The sequence below is a fragment of the Neofelis nebulosa genome, chromosome 6, assembly GCF_028018385.1.
Source record: "Neofelis nebulosa isolate mNeoNeb1 chromosome 6, mNeoNeb1.pri, whole genome shotgun sequence".
Taxonomy (NCBI): domain Eukaryota; kingdom Metazoa; phylum Chordata; class Mammalia; order Carnivora; family Felidae; genus Neofelis; species Neofelis nebulosa.
The window spans coordinates 89,105,619-89,123,332 of NC_080787.1; the positions used below are offsets into that span (position 1 = coordinate 89,105,619).

Consider the following 17,714-nt stretch of genomic DNA (forward strand, 5'->3'; position numbering starts at 1 on the left):
ATGTAATTCAGCAGGTAATAAAGAAAGTGAATTGGTAGCATTCGATTTCCATTATATTGTAAACCTAAAATTGAGACTCATGATTTAACAAATAAATATGAAACTAATGGAGGAATGTTATAAGTTAATATTGTTTCAGTGATCCCAGGAGGTGCAGGCAGGATACTGAGTGAATAGACACATGTGCTGCCGCCGTTGTCTTCAGCCTCGGCAGGTGTTTGTAATTCTCCAGCTTACTGTTACCAAAGGAACAAATTTTTAGAGTCAGTTAGACCTAACTACTAAAGCTCATCAACTCGATCACATAGTCAGTTATTTAGCGTCTTTAAATTTATTCTCCTCATCTGTAAAATGGAGCTAATTGTCATTTCAAGGTGTTAAGAAGATTAGAGATAGCATGCAGAATGCCCCGCAGTGCCTGGCACAGAGAAGATACTCAGTAAATGGTGAATGTTATTATAGTACTTTATGTGTTACTTCTCTTTTTCAGTATACATTTTTTTACCCAGCGCTTTATATCTACTGAGCTTACTCTTTCCTAAGACTCCCAAAAGTTCAAACAATCTCAAGCTAATACAAAACACTAAACTTTCTGCCTATATTGTGCTCCAGCAAAGAACTAAACCACTTAAAAAATACAAATTTGTTTTTGTCCATATTTTGATACCTTTCTTCAATTAATCTATTACACGTCTCTCACAAGCTAAACACTTGCTTTCATTTCTTCTGTGCATTTCCAAATCATAATCCTATCAATCACAGTAGACCCATTTTCCTCCTACTTTAGGAAGGGCAATATTGAAGTTAAATATGAATATCCACTTAATGTACACAATAACAACAAATACTTACATAATAACGTTGCATCCTTAACAACTGGGAACAACATATCTATTCTGGGAAACATGAAGCATTCTGAAGCTTGATCTTATTTAAAAGCATATTATATTGTGAAAGAAAGAAAGAAATAGCAGTATCCAATGCCTAAATATGTGTTTCTTCTTAACAGAGCCTAACTTTAAGAAAAATCAGCCTTGGGGCACCTGGCTGGTTCAGTCAGTAGAGCATCTGACTTTTGATATCTGGGTCATCAGTTCAAACCCCATGTTGGATGTGAAGTCTACTTAAAGGAAAGAGGGAAGGAGGGAAGGAGGGTCAGTCAGCATTTAAATTTTAGTGAAAATGTCTTCTGCTGGGAAGAAATAACAGACATATCAAATACATGAAGGTTGTATACAGTAGGATTCTTAACCACAATAAGATTTTTTTTTTTTTTTTTTATTCATTTTTGGGACAGAGAGAGACAGAGCATGAACGGGGGAGGGGCAGAGAGAGAGGGAGACACAGAATCGGAAACAGGCTCCAGGCTCCGAGCCATCAGCCCAGAGCCTGACGCGGGGCTCGAACTCACAGACCGCGAGATCGTGACCTGGCTGAAGTCGGACGCTTAACCGACTGCGCCACCCAGGCGCCCCCACAATAAGATTTTTATAATAAGAAAGAGAAAACAGAAATGAGTTACCACCATTACATAAAAATACAAAACAACAGTGTACAGACCAGACCGAAAATAACTGACAAATCGACTGTCCTTTAATAATAAATTTTCTATGATTTAATTGCATAAAGTAACTACACCCAGAACAAAGAGGCAAATTGATTTTTAAAGGCCATAATATTTCGCTGTGGCTTTATCTTATAAATACTAGAAAGTGTAAGATTGATGATGTTTGCTAATATTCTATTAATCATAGAGAAATAAAAAATACACATTGTTATTCGTCAAATAACAACAGGAGATTAATCTGAGTAGGTTTATTGGAGCTCTATTTGAGGAAGCAGTTAAGATTTACAGAATCTGAAACATAACTTTAATGATCTTTTTTTTTACTATGAGAAAGAAGGCCAGTGAAAATGGAAAACTTTGGCTAAATTTCATCAAGATTCTATACTGTAAAATATTAGCAAATTCAGTATGTTCAGCAAATTAAAGTCATTTGCCTCTGAAGATTTATTTCTTCAATAAGTTTATTAGCATGCAGTCCCTTGAGTATAATGAAAAAATAGTTAGATTTCATTCCTGGTATGGAAACTGAATATCCATGAATATTCTTTCACCTGTTTTCAGATATTAAATACATGTGTTTGAGAATAGAGAAATTGATCAGTCTGCTAAGTTAAAATAATGAAATTATTTTAAGCAAAAGATATTAACAAATATTCTATGTGCCACCTAAGTATGAATACACTAGTTTATATATTATGTTTTTATTATAAATTCTAATAATTATCATGACATAATATTAACAGAATAATTTAAATGATTTGTTTTTTTAGAGCATACACATTTTTTTCTCAGTATATTAGAATTTTGAGATCAGAGTCGGAAATTTTATATCAAATGATGCTACTATTGAAAGTATTATTTTGGTAGGTATTTGTTTTGTGTATTTTCATGGAATACATTTATTAGATAAAAGATAGCCTCCATATCAAGGCTCCAAATCATTCACACTTTTGGATTCTGCAATGTGAGGAAAGTCCTTTTTTGTCAAAGCCCAGCTACTCATCAGGAAATTGTTCTGACATTTCCATAAATATCCTACAGTTAAATGTTCTCTACTTTAAAGACAACTTATCTATATGCATATTTTAGGAAAATAATACATATTTGAATTAGAACAAAATTACTAAGTCGCCTAAAAATTTTTAGGAAAAAAATGCGAAAGGTGAAAGCTTGATATGTTTACCAGGTATATTATTTTCTTTTTTCCAAATTTTATTTGTATAGCATTAAGAAAAGCCCCACAAAAGGAATAATTGATGTCCTATTGTGTGAATGGTGACTAATATGTTTCTGGAAGGATGGATAGATGAGAAAGAGAATATAGATGCATAGATAATTAATCTGTCCAAACTAATTTTTGCTACTCATAATCATAAATTTTGCATTATCTTCTGTATATTGGTAAGTGCTTAGTGGTAATTATGAAATAAATTGCACTTAGACATTTGCCAGGCCTATGGCTCCATTAAAAACGTGTGTGTGTGTGTGTGTGTGTGTGTGTATTGTATATACATATATGCAGTATATGTGTATAATATATATATACCATATGTGTATATGTCTATATACATTTTTTTTAACTCAGCACTTTAGGTAACCAGGCCAAGTACTTTCTATCCTATAGGACACATATTCAATTGCTATCCTGCCCCTTTGACAGTACTGTGCTCTCTCAGAACAGTGAACATAATTATTTTAATGCCACATGCTGATCATAACAAAATCTCAATGTAACTATATGTTGAATTGTTCCTCTCTTACTAAGGTTATTGTGTTACTCGTATCTGGATGCCAGAGTCTAGCTCAGTGGTTGGCACAAAGTAGGTTCTCATATATTTTAAAATAACATCCCAACTTTGCTCCAGAACTGAGTATGTCAAGGAAGAGGTTGAGATCAGAACTAAAGACATGTGCATAAAAAATTGCCCAGATCCAGGGAATACATAGACACCAGATATACACACACACATTTATTTCAAACAGGGCAAAGTCTCAGAAGTAAACGAACATACAGAAGATAGAGGTGAAGAAAGTGCATCAAAATTACAGTGGAAGCGGATGTAATAAACAAGAAACAAGCATAAAAAAGAACATTTTAATACTCTTTCTGCTAAAAAATGCATCCACAGGCTACATCTTAAGAGGGCAGAAAACATAGGTCTCTTCGGTCCAGTAACTTTTCAACTTGGAAGATTTATTATTTGTGCAATTTTATGCCTGATTAGGAGAAATGAGACAGTCCAACATGGGTTGGTCAGTGCATACATGTCATCAAAATAGCAAAAACAACTCAAAGCACAGTACTTATACAGTGACTGACACATGACTTTTGCTTCGATGTGTAATCATGAAATAAGGCACCATCTGGCATGAATAGGGAAGACATCAGAATCCACAATGAAAAGCATACCAGAGAGTTTTTAATGTAGAATATGTGGCCAACTACCTCTCCAGCCTTGTCTTCAGGCCTAAGTTCTGATACCAGAGAAACTCTGAGATGAAAGAGAAGTTGAACTTCTCTGGTGTTTGAAATGAGGCTTTTTGGATTAATTTAATGTATATTATCTAATATGTAGAAATGTAGTCCCTTCTCTGAACACTCACCTCAGTTTGCAACTGATCTGGAAGAGCCTTTCCAATAAAAAGTATGCTCCACTTATCTAAAATGAACAAGGAGATATTTAAAAAAGTTTTTTTTATGTTTATTTATTCTTGAGAGAGAGAGAGACAGAGCATGAGTAGGGGAGGGCCAAAAAGAAAGGGAGACACAGAATCCGAAGCAGGCTCCAGGCGCCAAGCTGTCAGCACAGAGCCCGATGCAGGGTTCAAACTCACAAACCATGAGATCATGACCTGAACCAAAGTGGGATGATTAACTAACTGAGCCACCCAGGAACCCCAACAAGCAGATATTCTTAAGGGCAAACTTAATATCTTTACAAAACTCTGTTGTCATACCACATCTAATCTCTGTAACAGTGTGGTGAGAACCAGGGACAACCACTGAGAGTGGAGGCTGCTGAAGGGAGGCAAGAAGAAACTTTTTTCCCCCCAAATACTCAGGATGTAATTATTTATGTTTTAGAATACGCTAGGTCATGCTAAGGTAATGAATAATATTAAAAACAATATGGTACAAAATGATAAGATTTATTTGTACACAGGTCCATCATGGCTTGCCTGGGGATGTTTCTCAATTATCCAGGTTGATGATGTATCCAACATTTAGAGCATTACTGGATAGGTGGGGGAATGCACCTTGGCTCTTAATTAAAGACTTCTGCCTAGAAATGAAATCACTTCCATTATCATTTATCAGCCAGAGCCCAGTATGTGACTATACCGAACTTCAAGGGAAGGGGAAGGTGCCATCCTACCAGGTACAGAGACAGAATGGGGGACCTATAAATTTTTGTAAAGTTATCACAGTTTATCATTGTAAGTAATGTTTCTTCAATTTTCTATTTTGGGGAACTAAAAAGCAACTGACATGTTATTTAAATGTTAAGAGACTCAGTCGTTTTCCATGTGCCATGTTATTGAGCAAAGACCATAAGACCTCATCTAAAGTGGAGAATGTAAACAATCCTATTATTGATGATAGATATGTTTAAAAGTTATGATGCTATTGATTCATTGCAGGAATAAAATTTAAAATCCCTTAAGGATAATCTTTTGAAAACTATGATTGTAGCTTAAATAACTAGCTGAATGTTAGAGAACTATTTTTTAAAAGAACAAATGACATTTTTATTTAAGTATTATTTCGTCTTGTTTTGCGTTTCTCTGATTAGTGATGTCGAACATTTTTTTTCATGTGTCTCTTGGCCATCTGTATGTCTTCTTGAGAAAAACGTCTATTCAGATCTTCTGCCCATTTTTATTTCACTTTTTAAAAATGTTTATGTATTTTGAGAGACAGAGAAGAGAAGAGAAAAGAGACAGCTAGAGCACAACTAGTGGAGGGGCAGAAAGAGGGAGAGCGAGAATTCCAAGCAAGTACTACACTGTTAGCTCAGAGCCCAGTGCGGGGCTTGAACTCACAAACTGTGATATCATGACCTGAGCCAAAATCAAGAGTCAGACACTTAACCGAGTAAACCACCTAGGTGCTCCAAGATCTTCTGCCCATTTTATTTTATTTATTTTTTTTTTTAATTTTTTTTTTCCAACGCTTTTTATTTATCTTTGGGACAGAGAGAGACAGAGCATGAACAGGGGAGGGGCAGAGAGAGAGGGAGACACGGAATCGGAAACAGGCTCCAGGCTCTGAGCTGTCAGCACAGAGCCTGACGCGGGGCTCGAACTCACAGGCCGTGAGATCGTGACCTGGCTGAAGTCGGACGCTTAACCGACTGCGCCACCCAGGCGCCCCTCTTCTGCCCATTTTAAAATCAGATTATGTGTAGGGTTTTTTGTTTTTTGTTTTTTGTTTTTTTGGTGTTGAGTTGTGTAAGTTCTTTATACATCTTGGATATTGACTCCTTACTGAATATATCATTTGAAAGTATCTTCTCCCATTCAGTAGATTGCTTTTCATTTTGTTGATTTTTTTCCCTGTGCAAAACTTTTTTATCTTGCCATAGTCTTGCTACTTTATTTTTGCTTTTGTTTCTCCTGCCTGAGAAGACGTATTCATAAATATGTTGCTAAGGCTGATGTCTAAGAGATTACTGCCTATGTTGTCCTCTAAGAATTTTATGGCTTCAGGTCTCACATTTAAATCTTTAATCCATTTTGAGTTTATTTATTTTTTTATTTTATTTTATTTTTTTTTTTAAAATTTTTTTTTTTCCAACGTTTTTTATTTATTTTTGGGACAGAGAGAGACAGAGCATGAACGGGGGAGGGGCAGAGAGAGAGGGAGACACAGAATCGGAAACAGGCTCCAGGCTCCGAGCCATCAGCCCAGAGCCTGACGCGGGGCTCGAACTCACGGACCGCGAGATCGTGACCTGGCTGAAGTCGGACGCTTAACCGACTGCGCCACCCAGGCGCCCCTGAGTTTATTTTTGTGTATGATGTAAGAAAGTGGTTCAGTTTCATTCTTTTACATGTAGCTGTCCAGTTTTCCCAGCACCATTTGTTGAAGAGACTTTCTTTTCCCAATTGTATATTCTTGCCTCCTTTGTCATAGATTAATTGACCATATGAGTGTGGTTTTATATTTGAGTTCTCTTCTGTTTTATTGATCTCTGTGTCTGTTTTTGTGCCAGTACCATACTGTGTTAATTATTATAGCCTTTTAGTACATCTTGAAATCAGGAATTGTGATACCTCCAGCTTTGTTCTTTTTGTTGTTTCTTCTTTTTCAAGATAAGTTTGGGATTCCATACAAATTTCGGTTGCACAAAAACTAGATATGGGAGTCCTAGCAAGCCCCAGTTCATGTGAAAAACAACTGAGGTGTTTATCTGATGACAAAATCCATACAACTCAAGAGTGTTATTTGTCTGGTGATGAAGCTTAAGAAATTTTACCCTGGATTCATAGAAGTCTGGTGCCCCATTACGGGCTAGAATGGTACCTCTGGCAGCTGCACTGATGAGTCCAAATAGTAAATGTTATGTTGATTCTATTCCCCCATACATGTATATATTTATAAGCTAGAACTGTGTCTAGAGTATCAGTAACAGTATATGTAAATAATTTTAGGAATGCCCACTTAATAAATTGTTGAAAGAAATGCTTAGAAAAAAAAGGTTAAATGGAGAGTGGCATCTGTCCTAAAATGTATGAAACATTATCAGGAACAAGAAAGGGATTCATCCCTGAGTTGTTTCAGAGATAACTGAAATCAAACTCATATTCTGGGGAGGCAAAATTTATCTCAGGATAAATAATTGTCAGTTGACTTGTACATTGGAACTAATCTTGTGATGAAATCACAAATTCCCCATTCCTGGAGATTTTAAGCACAACTCATGGAAGATTACCTGTCCTTACCTGGACGTGCCTTGTACTAGATGATTTCTAAGCCACTATCTGTTCCAAAGTTCCTATTTTAATCATGTAAATTTGTTTGTGGTTGTTTGCTGCATATTTTTCAAAAAACTTTCGAAGTTCCTATTCAGATTTAATGTGTTGATTTCAAATGAAACACCCCCTTATAAACTGCGTATATGTAAAAAGACTGCTGTTATGGCCAAATGAACTCACACAGATAAAGCTAATCTTGTTCCAACATAGCACAGACTCACCACACACATATACATACACACAAACTCACAACACACACACACACACCAGTTCACACATTGTTACAGCTAGAAGTGCCTCTGCTAAGTGCTATCTTCAGATGTGGGTCCTTTCTCACTGTCATTTATCAGACTTCTTTCTTGGTTTGAGACACAGTGAGATGCAGAGAATGAGTGAGGACTGCATGGGGGATGGAGGCTCTTTGTCTCTCACTGACCTAACAAGCTGGCGCATTTCATGTTCTTGCAGAACACGCTTGCTTTCACTACAGCCCCCTTCTCTCAGCTTCTTCATTTTGTTTTCATTTTGTTTGCACCCCTGGCTGAAGTTTTCCTTAATAAATTCGAGGTAAAAAAAACAAAAGTTCTTTGCATAATTAGGTTACACTCATTACATTAAGGACCTGAGAATTATCATATATATAATTTTGGAAAACAGGGCACTTTGTGAAGGCCAGCTGTGGGATGCCTGGTAACTTAGAAGACCAGGAAGACATGTGGGATGGTGAGGGGGAGAAGATCAAAGAACAAGGAACAATAATGGTTAAAGACCTTTCTGTGTTATGGAATATTTTGTAAACCTTATGTCACTGAATCCTAACAGCAACCTATAAAATGAATATTATTAAGCCTTTCTGTAGTTCAGAAAGAGCACTTAAATAACTTGCTTAAGATCACATCACTAATCCATGGCATAGCTAGACTTGAAATCAGAATTTTTGATTCTAAACCATTAGTTTTCATTTATTTAGCAGATGTATGCTAGGGAATTTCCACAATAATTTTATAAGCCTTGTTTGAAGATTAAGGAGATGAAAGCTCTGAGAAGGAAATGAGCATTCCTACAGACTACAGAATTAAGAAATGTTACAGGTGGAATGTCAGTCGATGTTCACGATCAGAGTCTGTTCTCCCTTCACACGTGGATAGAGAGTGACCCTCTGTATTTTGTCTGTTGCTTTCCCTGGATTTGAAGAGCATTCTTAAAATAGGGGGGTAATCAAGATTTCTGGCATTACTTTGGAAAGTTGGGAGTCGTCCCCTTCAACTGTTTTTTTCTGTCATTCTTTATTGTCTGCTTAATCATATTTTGTCCCTTCCTTTGCTATCCTGGGATTAGTTTTTCTTTATTCCCTAGAAGTTTTCTTGTGATACAAAAACTTGCTAAAATATTAACATTTATGTAAAGTCAAGACTAATGGGAGAGTAACATATTATAGTAGTTAATGGCCTAAGGACTTGGTGTCAGCCAGTGTTCAGTTTGAGTCTAGTTCTGATTGCTTAGCTCTTTGCAAGCTGTGAAACCCAGAGCAAGTTTCTTAGTTTCTAACCCACTTATTCTCATCTGGGTATAAAGATACTAATGCCTCTCTTATAGTAGGGAGCATGGTTAGTAGGACTATGAGAAATTATGAGTATAAAAGAGTTTACTCTGGGACCAGACATGTACTATACATCTCATATATTATCATATAATGCCAGACGTGCTCAATCCATGTAAAATACAGTATAATTTCCCAGATGATTGTGTTAAATTTTGTGTTCTATCAAATGATGCCCGACCACATCAAGAAAAAAGACATTAAAGACATATTTTGAAAGTAATTTTTATTGGTTTCAGAAAAGGAAGTTTAAGGGATTTTGGTGACAACAATCTCACAGTGACATAATGTCAAATCTGGGCATTAAATTCAGAATTCTCAGCCTTTGTTTTGCTTCCAAAATGCATGCATCCAAGAGAAACACAAGAAAGAAATATAGCCCTGTAACCTAATAATGCACTGCTGAACCCTGTACCACTCCTAACACATTTTCAGATTCAGATGGCTTTAAAGCAAATTTCTCAAATGCACTTAAATTTGTTTAGATACAAAGCATAACAATAGCTATGTCGAAAAATCAGAGTTTGTGGGCTTATCAGAATTCTATTTTAGTTATGTGCAAAATGTCTGCTGTACTCACTCATGGCTCTGCTTTAAAGACTTGGCTGTTAGACATTTATACATCCATTAATTAGCAGCTAAGCATGATTTAAAGGATAACATTCCTGGCGTTCGGTGTACATGAAGCAGTAAACAGCTTTTGTGGAAGATTAAATGCTGTAGCAAATCAGAGACATTTGGTGACCCCCAGCAGCCATTTGTTGCCAGAAAACTGCAATGCTAGGATTTTTGTGCCAGGGGGGGAAAACATAGTCAACTCATAACACAACAAACAGAAGAATGCATTTGAATTTGCCTCTTGCATGTTTAGAAATAGGTCTCCTTTTTTTTTTTCTATTTTAATTGAATTTCATTTGGAAAAAAGTTCATATGAGTCATTACATACAATGTATGTAAACATACCATAGATTGTAAGGAGTTAACAGTTCTAGAGATCAATGTATGTTTGTAACTGAGAAGTAAGGGTGATGTACCTTATTTTTATTTCCCTTATTAAAATTGAATTTAAATTTGAAAGAGATTTACCTATTCCTACTTATTAACTCTCAATAAATACATGGATTTTATACTGATATATATTTCTAAACATAGTATTTTTATTGGTCATTATCAAAATATATTTTGGCTTAAAAAGTAGAGAAATGAATTCTAATTATTGTTTGGAAAAATCTGACTATTAACAGTTTTGTAAATTAATATATTGATTTGGAAATATATGTTTATATGGACAAAGACAAACTAATTTAAGTTAGGATAACAATATTTTTCTAATGCATTTGTAAGACCACTGGATTTACATGTTGTTCTATCATTAATTTTGCAATTTCTTGATCCGTGTAAATCGATTCTAGATGAAATATAATTGAAATTTAAAACAAGAGGAAAATATTCTGCAAGAATAAAAAAGATGTTTGATAACACAGTAGCCAATGCATAGAGAAAAGTCCTTTTAATATATATACATGTTTATATTCTAGGCTTACTGGAAAAAATTACATGGTTTAGTAAGCTGGTTTAGCTCTCAATAAGAAAAGAATTTCCACCATTCTTTCTCCGTAATTGGATTTGGTATGCATTGTAAAAGAAACAGCGCCTTTCACTGAGCAGTGTTAGTAACCCATTTTATAATAATACAAAAGGCTTCTCACACCACGTGTTGATCACCATAAATGCTTGTCTAACTCACTTCTCTCTCTTCCTTCAGGGGCCTTTTTCTCCAGGCCCATGGTTGTGGATGGGGGGCGGGGGTGGTGGGTAGTGAAAACCTTTCACAGGAATCTGGGATCCTCGTTTTCAATGTTCCTGTTTGATTTTTCGGCAGCACAACTTTTAAAGTGCCATCAGAAGTTTCTAAGTCTCAAAATTGCTTTAACGCCAAAGGTGCATTTTGTTTGGCGAAGTGGGATGCTGCACTCCGTGAAATCTCTATCTTTTCAATGACTGTTGGGGAAGAGACATTCCAATAGTTCGAAGCAGGGCTTTAATACCTACAGAAAAGGCTGCGGATACATGGAGGCATCTGCCGGCACTGTGACTAAAATGTTTACTTTAGCAAACACTGCTCTATTAAATTTCAAAGTGGTGCTCTTTGAATTTTAAGTTGTAAGGGAAACCTGGCCTCCATTCTTGAAAGCTTTGGTTTAAACATAAAAAGGAGAAAGTAGCTTTGAAGTTTGAATGAGATGCATGAACTCTTCTTTTTTCTGCAGTTTGAAGAACTTACAGGGCGAGTGTGTGTGCTATTTATTATTCTAACGTAGGACTTGAGTGATATTCTTATTTCGTTCACCCTTGACCATTTTTCCTTTTTAAAGAAAATAGGATTTGAATGTCAATGTGAGGTTTCATTTATTTTTCTCCAATCAGGGAACGTATCTAACAAGATAATTTTAGGCATTTTTAAACAAACCCATTTCATTGCTCTTTAATGGACATCTAAATTTTTCAAATTATATCTAGACTCCATGGTTTTTAATTGGTGCTGTAAATCTATTTCTCTAGAGTTTACAGTATACATACATAGTCAAAATGCAGAAAATTTGTATTTTTGGCATAGATGCTCACCTTAATGAGTATTTATTTTGGCAGATGAGTGCTTGCATAATTGAACAATTCATGGACCAGAGATAATTGAGCATTACAATAAGTTATGTCACCTATTTACAAATGGGAGCCATTAACTCTCTACTTTGCTTGCTGGAATGAACTTTTTAAACCAAATAATTACAAATGCACATTCACAAAATAAACCTTTACAGGGTCAGTTCATTTTTATCTACTTTGATAAATAATAATTGTGACAGCATTCAGTTTCTGTTTTAAAATGAAATAAGCATTTTATCATAAAATCTGTTAAAGCGTAATTCTTAGTAAGTCAATAAAAACTAATTATAAGGGTCATAGAATATTGAGTAAACTTAATTAGTTCACTTCATATTTTCTTTCTAGAAATTACACATAACATTTACAGTAAAAAATTCATAACATTTTAATATTATAAATTATTACATTTGTGTCCTAGTTCAACAATAGCTCCTCCCTCCAATAAAATCTTTTCTAAGTAGAATAGGTTCTTTCCTTATTAAAACAAAGAGATGGCTAATTTGTTTCTGAATGTGGCAACAAGAGAAGAGAGCCATTTAGGAGTTATTTTTTTCATCCTCCAAACATCTCTTTTACACTCCTTCCTTACTTCTGTCTTGAATTAAGTGATGTCTTGGGTTAAGACATTAAGGATGTTTATACAAAGTATGGAAAATATTTAAGAATGAGTAAGGCATGACAAGGACTTACTAAAACAACTGATCAGTTGGGACTGATGTTGGCTGTTAGCCTACACAGCCATCTACCCCACACATACCAATACTGTCCCTAATGCATCTCCAATTTTGAGGGAGGGGGGAGGCAAGTGGACATTAACAAGGGATTCAAGGAACTGAGTGGCCTTCTTCCCTGGTATTGCCCCAATTGCTAATTTTGTGGAAGAAGATCTTCTGGCAGTGGTTTTGGGTCAGACAAATTCTAATAAAGGCTGCATGCCATTTTCCTTTTGGGGAGATTTCCCATGCATTGCTTTGGGTCCTTTTGTACAGGAATCAGGGCATTGTAAAAAGGCCCATACTCTTGTCTCTATTTGGTAATTGTTTGACCTGGTGCCTGGCACTTAAGAATAAGAAAATCAAGAAGAAGTAATGCAAGTAAAATTTTTATGGCCAAGTAACTTCTGCATATAAATATTTTGTAATTTCATTTTAACATGAAGATTCTCTTTCTGATATTGGACCATTCAATAATGGAGTGGAGTGCATTATGAGATAGTGAGATTTCTGTGTCATTTGTTGGTATTCCAGCAAACACTGGTATGTGTTTAGCAGTCTTCTGTGTTATAAAGATATCTGCCCTACTTTTTTGTACTAACAATCCCCCCCACAGAAAATTCAAAAGTCTATGACTTTTCAATACCTTATTTAAAACTTTGTTGTTCATACACATAACTTTGAATATTAATAAATTAAGTAATTTAACAGATGAGGAACCCATATCAAATACTTAAAATCATAATTGTATATGTATGTAAATAACTGTATTACTAATATATATATATTTAAGTCAATGTATACTATTTTTACTCAATGCCAGTGATTGGAAATTAATTCAAGTGAATTAAATTATGTATAAACTATGAATTAAACATCTTTTGAAATAACTGACATGAATGAATACCAAACCACTAAAAATACTATCTTGAGTTAATGCCAATTAGTTATAAAATGCTAACAGGTTTTTAAATGCTTTTGTTCTACCATGATTTTTCAGTTTTTTTTTTTTTTTTAGTGTTTGTTTATTAGAGAGAGAGACGGAATGTGAGCAGGAGAGGGGCAGAGAGAGAGGGAAGCACAGCATCCAAAGCAAGTTCCAGACTCTGAGCTGTCAGCACAGAGGCCCAAAACAGGGCTTGAACTCACAAATTGTGAGATCATGATCTGAGCTGAAGTTGGATGCTTAACTGACTGAGCCACCAGGGTGCCCCTACGATGCTTTCTAAATAGCATGTCAACTATAATGCTTAAAATAGTAAACACTTGTTTAATATAAATTGTAATATTCATGTCAATTTCTACTAGATATTTAGGAAAGAGAGCCTTTAGATATGAATCACATGTTGGCCTTCTCGGAAGTTTCTCAGCACATGAATCAAGTTACTTAAAATACATATGCCTATGACCAGATGCCTCTCAATGTTATCAATATTCTTTTGTGAAATATTTAAGAACTATTATAATAATATCATATGAATACTGAAATGGATTAAAAACTCCTGAAATAGAGAGAGAGAAGGGGAAGGAAGGAGAGGGATACATATCTGCAAAAAGGAACTTAAAGGGTTCTAATCTCTCTGATTATAATAAATATATGTACTCTTGAATGTACTGATGTTTGTGGCATCAAATAAACAGCAAAGTTTAACATTTCACAACTACAGCATATTATAAAGTTTCTATAAAAAGATAGTGTTTTTTTCTAACTACTCTAAGTATTTTTAAATCCCTAGATTTTATTGAAAATTCAAAAATATACTAACCACTTAGCATCACTGGAACAAAGGAATCTATTTGAAGGACTAGATAGAAAAAAATTTGAATTATCACTGTGTGAATATCTATAGGGCTAAACTTGAAATCATTTTAGACTTTTGGAGGTGTGTTTGACTTTGCATAAGACGTGGATAATTTCTTTGACTTACTTGATTTAAATAAGACGAGATTACTACGTAATGCTGTAACTCAATCATTATGCAGTCATCCAGAGCGAAACTGAAACGTTCAGAAACATTTTCACATATGTAATTTGTATAAACCATAAGGTTATGATTAAGAAATCTTAGGAATATGTATTACTGTGGCAAAAGCAGTAGTACCAGCCTTTTTATCTTCTTGCTATAGACAGGAATATCCTCAAGGTTAGAAGGTTGCCTGCCGGTTATTTTATGAACCAAGAAAGTATTTCTGCTTTACAGGTATGGAATTTTCTAAAACCTCTTACAAGCCATAAGTAAATGTTAACAAATGCTACTTTACTCCAAACTCTCGTCACCAAAAGTACCTACATTAGGAGGATTTCAGACTAATTCTAGCATGCAGTTTTGCCCTAAGAAGATCTCAGTATGTAATGTACAGCCATTTTTTTGCTCCAAGTTCTTAATGAACTGAACACATTACAGGAGTATTTCTATTCTCTGTAGTGTGCACAGTTCAAATAAAGTTGCCCAACTTCCACAAAATATCCCACCTCTTATCATCCATTGCACAGTTAAAATAAATTTTCCAGGGGCGCCTGAGTGGCTCAGTAGGTTAAGTGTCTGACTTTGGCTCAGGTCATGATTTCACATGGCTTGTGAGTTTGAGCTCCATGTCAGGCTCTGTGATGACAGCTCAGAGCCTGGAGCCTGCTTTGGATTCTAGGTCTTCCTCTCTCTGCCCCTCTCCCACTCATGCTCGCTCGCTCTCTCTCTCTCTCTCTCTCTCTCTCTCTCTCTCTCTCTCTCCTTCAAAAATAAACGTTAAAAAAATTAAAAAATAACTAACTAAATAAATAAAGTTTCCATCTAGCCTTTAATGAGAACTTAAGTAAGTCCTTAAATAAAGACTCTTTCATTGGTTTTATACTTCCACAAATGTCATTCAGTTTAAATGACTGACTTATTTGCATAGCTTGTTGGAGGAATTGGTAAAACATTATTGCTGCATTTCTGATAGTTTCCTAATATTTTGCTACGTTTGTTTTATCCACATTACTTTGTCTCACATTACTTTCTTTTCTTATAGATGTTCAAAATCGTACTGACATGTTTTATTCAATAAACAAACACATTTTAAGCATTACCATATGAAAAACACTTTGTTAGATGTTATGAGAGACAAAAAGATACATCAATCCTGGTCCCAGACTTTACAGTCCGGGGGAAGTAGGTATATAAGTAATTCTTATGTCCTGAAAGAGAAAACAAAAATTTCCATGATGAAAGAATACAATGGGAAAAGGAGAGATTATTCCCAGTTGTGGAATTTTAGAGGAAAGCTAGTGTTTCCACAGGTGACAGAAATATTCTATGGAGAGGGAATTCCCATTATTGGCAAGCAGTATCCGTTTCACTGGGATTTCTGCTAACCATGGCCTAGTGAGGTATCTGGTGCAGTGTCTTCAATCCAAAATCAAAACAACACATTTCTAAGAGCACTTCATTTATTTTGGAAAACCATTTTTCTGAGTTTTCAATTTCTCTCTCTGTAAAGTACAGCTTTTCTAATCTATATTCATGAGAAGCTCTATAAGTTTGAGTAACAAATGGAATAATGTACAAAAAAGCACTTTGAAAATTACTATTCAAAATCGCAGGCTTTTTTTGTCAAGCTCTTCATGTGTATTTAAGATATTGATATAGGTTTTTGAGTGAAAGTTCTTGAGAAATAGAAAATCTAAATGTATTGCTGATGCATCACTGCTCATTACAAGAGCATCCCAATTCTAAGGAGACATCAGAGAATTGAGACTTGAAAGTCAGAAAGGTATTTGCTGTCCTGTTTCAGGCCCCAGTTAGTTACAAAGAGACAAGGATGCCCCTTAGATTATTTATTATTTTTCCTTCCAAAAACTTAAGTTCTCCAAAAGAAAAAGGACTTAGAAGGCAATTGTTACCTATTTCCTCCCCAGCCTGTGCATGGGGTAAGAGATGAAGCTAAGAAATTTTGCCATTTGATGATAAAAATATAGTCAACTTACTTTTTTAATAGCCAACTTATTTTTAACAACACATTATTAAGCATGAGTTGAAAGAATATCTGTGTAAACAAATCAGAATCCAAGGAGATTCAGGCTTTATTTTGCTCAAGTCATTCTCTTGAACCATGTAACTACACTTCTAGCACTATATTTGATGTTCTCACTCCCAGAACTCTTTAACTGCCCTAAATCACAATGTTCTACTTTTTAAAAGACAAATAATTTAAATTTCCCCTGTGGTTTCCTGTTAAAATCATAATTCTTCCCTAAAAATCGTAGACTATTCCAATGAGTTATTGGTGAAGTTACCACCTTGATGAATAAATGGATTCCAGATAAATGAAAAGAAAAAAAATCATCAATTTTTCATCAATATTTTATTGGCAAGCTCTTAAGAAGTAGTTTCCTACTATAAAAAATGCACACTGACAGTAAATTTTGAAATTTCTAAAAGATAACCAAAATACAATAACAAATCACATTCAAAATGGAAACATGAACATTATAAATGTATTCAAATTCACATCTAGTAAATTTGTGAACTGAAAAATCTCAAGTCTTAAAAATAGTGAAGTATGACTGAACACAGGAAAGATCATTTGAGATTTTCTCTTTATTCATTCAAAGATGATCATATGATATACTCCCATTTTCCGTAGAATCTATTGCAGTAGGCAAACTATTTAAATATTAACAAGTTTTCATCAAATATTAACTTTAAACACATTAGAGATCATTTAAATCTAAGGAATACAATAACTTAAAATAATACAGTTATGGTGGCATATAATTAGTGGCACTTTGTAATAAGCTATTTCACTTCACATTACATACTCTGAATGGGAACAGGTTTAGAAAGACATTAACAGAAAATGTGACAGAATTTGCCTGAAGACTATAAACTGATTGATGTTTTGGAACTTTCCTCAGACCTTACTGAATGATGTTCTCATTCAGGCAACACTAAATGTACTAAAATATTCAAATTCGGTTTTATAATTTTCAAGAAAGAAAAATGAAAGAAAGGTCAGCAACAATCGTGGCTTAGAATTTAGGTTAAAAGAAAATGTTACCTACTTGTCAATGTTGTTTGTATGTCATCCTGAAGGAGACATATGTGGGCATATTCACTGAAAATAAATGAGCAACGATAAGTATTTCCTCTTAATAGTATCTTCCACTTTACAGTTTTGTAGAGTTCATTTGCAAGTTCTTTCACAAAAACAG

At 34.7% G+C, this 17,714-nt stretch overlaps 1 long non-coding RNA gene across 1 annotated transcript in view; it reads right to left on the minus strand.

Annotated features, from left to right (window-relative positions):
- Positions 1 to 15,542: 15,542 nt before the first annotated feature.
- The window catches only part of LOC131513479 (uncharacterized), a 39,003-nt gene continuing 36,831 nt past the window's right edge, over positions 15,543 to 17,714 (minus strand). Inside the window, exons 2-3 of the long non-coding RNA XR_009262602.1 lie at positions 17,565 to 17,617; positions 15,543 to 15,698 (exon numbers count right to left, since the gene is read on the minus strand). This is a non-coding gene — a long non-coding RNA (uncharacterized LOC131513479). The remainder of the gene's footprint in view (positions 15,699 to 17,564; positions 17,618 to 17,714) is intronic.